Here is a 4385-nt window from a genome sequence, read left to right on the forward strand (position 1 = left end):
ATTTGCAAAGAGAAGTCAGAATGAAGCAGAATGAGGCAAAGATGGGTGCTCATGTGATCCGCCTAGAGAGGGAGATCCAAGGAAGGGTACCCTGCATCCCTGCTAATGGTCCAGTTCCTAGTTGAGATCCAGTATGACTTCCCGCTCTTGGATACTGAGACGTACTCCATTATCCTATATAAATTCCTCTTTTTTGTCTTATTCCAGGGACAGGAGAGTTTCTATTACCTGCAACTAAGAGATCCTTGCCTATGCTAACATTTTAACTAATTTAAGTAAGTAATTGAAAAATTAAGTTACGTATTTTCTTTCTCATATTTCCTTTTCTTCTCCTTCAAGATAGGAAGATAAACACAGTGGAATACTGGAACTTTTTTTTCATCTGGATACTCTTCATACTGAAGCTATTGTATGTTTATGTTACATTCAGTTAGACTGGGACTTTGAACCGATGAAAGAGGAAAGCTCTAATAAGCATCAAAACTGACTTGGTGTGTTGTTGATTCAGTTCCTATATAATGATGGTATCTACATGCATACACATTATAATGTTCTGACACACATAAAGAGAATGTGTCACCCTGTCACAATTTCCTGTTTTAATGAAGGTTCACACCACATCCCAATCTTCCCCAGGCTCTCCAAGCACGACTGGATTCACTGGGCCATAAGAGACAATTGGCAGGGCACTTTACCTCAGGCTGAACTTACTGGAGAACCTTCTCTTACTCCTGGCTCCACTCCAAAATAGCAGTTTGCAAACATTGGATAAATAAATTGAAATAAGGCACTCAATTATATCTACTGATATAACCACCCAAAGAGGTCCACCAAGCCTCCTTTTTTACTGGGAAGACATCTTAGGAATGGCAACATGCCCTCCATTTTGAAGAAGATATTTTTACATGTCCTCCTGAAACGTCCCTATAAGTGTCAGACTTCTGCATTTGGTGGTATTCATTTCCCTACCACATTCATTTATGTGACCAAGGCACCTAGATACTTGCAACCTCTGATCTACAGGTCAGTTTCAGTGTGATGTTGTTATATGTAGTGAGCTAACACGATATCAAGTGGAATGGGAACATGGTCCAGGAGATCTGACCTGTGCTTGAGAAGTGAGCTGATCTGGGAGCCTCACAATATCCTTCCAATAAATTCCCCTTTGCTTTACTTATCCAGGGTCAGTTTCTGTTGCTGGAACTGGAAACCCTAGGTGATTCTAAAATTTCTACCATAAAGCTGGTTGCAGGTAACATATCATCAGGGAAGGTGGGTTATCTGGAATTGGTCGGTTATCTGGCTGTGAGGGGTAAGAGACAGTGAAACTGTCATTCACATTCTAAGTTGGGAAATTAGCAATGAAACAGCATGACATTATTGCCTATGGTTATTGCAATCTAAAATTTATTGGGATTCCAGAAAGCTCTAGGGCAGGGGTCAGCAAACTATAGCTAGGGCTCAATCTGGCCTGCTGCATATTTTTATAAACAAAGCTTTATTGGAACATAGCCATGCTCATTCTTTAAGTCTTGTCTATGACTGCTTTCATGCTACAATAGCAGAACTGAGCCGCTGCAACAGAAACATGCATAACCCACAAAGCCTCAGATATTTACTATCTGGCCAAGCACAGAAAGTTTGTTAACCCTTGATAGGTAATTAAGTATTTTTTTTTTGCCATCGAATAATAAAGGTATGAAGAATTCAATAACCGTGAGATAGCATTGAATAAATTAACCAGTGAGAATGACAAGCTCTAGTCTATAAATTCCTGCCTGAGAGCACAGCCTGATACTTGGGATATTCTGTGATAATCCTGAAAAAAACATCTATCTTGGACTGATAGGACTACAGGACTGAGAGAGCCAGAAGTGAAGTTCATAATTTTATCCAGGGTTGCTGAACTAATGACTTATGGACTAGAGTATCTTAAATACTTTGCAATGAGATAGGGATAACCATTAAAATTACTCATAACAAAGAAACTCACTGTCTATTTCATTGTAAATTCTTATAAGAATCATTGAGCTTAGGATGTTACACTTTTTTGTCTTTTTTATAATATAGACATTTCGAATTCTATCCTTCAAATGACAACAGAGGTAACTCAGTACACATTGTGTCTGGCATCTCTGTGCTCAGGGAAACAGCATTTTGCCCTTCCTAAAGCCTTCCACGTGCCTTGCTCCATCAGTGATTCACCTTCTTTCCTGTATTTTAATTATTTTCTTCTTCATTGGCTTTCTCATATCAATATGTAAATATGCTCAAATATCTCTCAAATTACAATTAAAACTACTCTGATTGTTTAGTTATGATCCTGTATCTCTCCTCTTCACAGTCAAACTTCTAAAAAGAGTCATGTTCATTCACCGTCCCCATTTTTTCCTTTCTCTTTCACTCATCAAGCAATGTGAGCTTGTTTCCACCCCTAAATTCCAGTGACTAAGTTCACCAATGACTTAGTAACTACTAAATCCCCCCAGAATTAATTACTTACGTGACATATTGGTAGAATTTGACATTTTCTCTTCTTTGCAGGCTCTCCACCACCAGTCAATACACTATCTATCGCTCCCACTAGTATGATGACTCACTCTATTTTCTCTACGGGCTCTGCATCTTAAAAATATTGATTCACCCAGAGTTCTATCATTTTGCTTCTTTTCTTTGGCCTTGATATAGTAGGACTCCTAACAAGATCTGGTGAATAGATTAATTCTGATTTGTTAATCCTGTTTGTCAGAATAACATAAGCAACCATTTACTGAGCCAGACACCTTATTGAGTGCTTTAGATACATTCTCATTTAATTTAATTCTTTCTTGGCTTATGGGAAATATTTTTAATATCTCTTTTCAAATTTAGACAACCTGCACAGTCAGTGAGAGAAAAATCTGATTCAAAGCTGGTTATTTTGACAGACGACCTACACCCTTAACAGTGACACTATTAATGTCCATGGCTTTTTACTGTCATCTTTGTGATCCCCATATATCTCTCCAGACTTCTCTCCTGAGCCCCAGATCTGTAGCTTCAAGTGATAAGCTCCTCCAGATCATCATGCACAAATCTGAACTCATAATCTTTGTTCCAAATCATTCCTCTTCAGGTGCTCCCTACCCTAGTGAATAGCACTGCCATCTACTCTTTCCCAATCAGAAACTTCAAAACCATCGGGTTCTCCCATCACTCCCAGTGTCCCTGTCCTCTCAATTCCAGTCACCAGATCGTGTCAATTTTACCTCTTTCAAGCTCTCTACCAATCACCTCTATCATCTCTTCTGCTTGTGCACCAAATCAGGCCATCCTTGACTGCCTTAATAGCCTCCCTGTTTTTAGTCTTGATGCCCTGCCCCCAGTTCATCATGCACCTTATTGCCAGCAAGCAGATGAGAAGCTCATCATGTTACCCTCCCCACTAGAAATTATTCTGAGGTTCCTCATTGCTTACAGGGTAAGATTTAAGTTCCTTACTTGGATGTATAAGGCCGTTCAGTATCTCTCCCTTCCCACCGATTCAGCCTCATGCTTTGCTAGCTCCCCCTTCCTCACCCCTCATACTTCATGCCCCATCAGTACTTACAGTTGCCTAAACAGGCCGCATTTCTTACACCTTATTCCCTCTGCTTGGAATGTCCTCTCTCCTGTTTTCTTGTTTGTCTGTGTGGCAAGCTTTCCTTCAACAACCAGGTCAAGTATTTACCACTTCTGTGAAGCTTTTACTGAATTTCCTAGGGGAGGTGCCCCTTTCTCCTCTGTGCCCACATTGCAACTTGCATGCAATTCCTACAGCTTAGAATGAATTAAACGTGTCTGTACTTACTTGTTTCCTCGTGTGATTCTAAAGAGATGGATCCTGTATTTTTACATGCATATGTAGATTTTTCTTACACATGATCTCCTACTGCCTGGCACAGATTCTCAATAAATATTTGTTGAGTAACAATTAAAGAAACATAAAAGGGAAGGGGAGAAAAGAAAGCAAGGAAGAGAGAAACAAAAGGAGGACTTTTCAGAGTTCAAAGAAAAGACTCCAGATTTCTTGTACTTCTCTATCTCCTTTTCTTTTAAATAATCTTGGCCCTCCCAGTGTTAAACAGCTGAGTCATGACTAAGACTTCTGTTGTCACCCATTTGGATGTAAATACTGACGCCACCCTCTGCAGCCAGGTAGGTTCCTTCAAAATTTTCCTTTCTCTATTGGAAGATCTTTTGCCATACCAGCTTCTCCAATCTTACTTCCTTTCCATTGGCACACCTGATGCATAACAATTTCATAAACAAAGAAAGCAAAACTTTCTTTTGACAGTGGCAATGACTCTTAATGACAAAAACACATTCAATAATAGTACTGGATTGACCAGAAATCATACATTATA

This window comes from Ailuropoda melanoleuca, chromosome 1, assembly GCF_002007445.2.
Source record: "Ailuropoda melanoleuca isolate Jingjing chromosome 1, ASM200744v2, whole genome shotgun sequence".
NCBI lineage: Eukaryota > Metazoa > Chordata > Mammalia > Carnivora > Ursidae > Ailuropoda > Ailuropoda melanoleuca.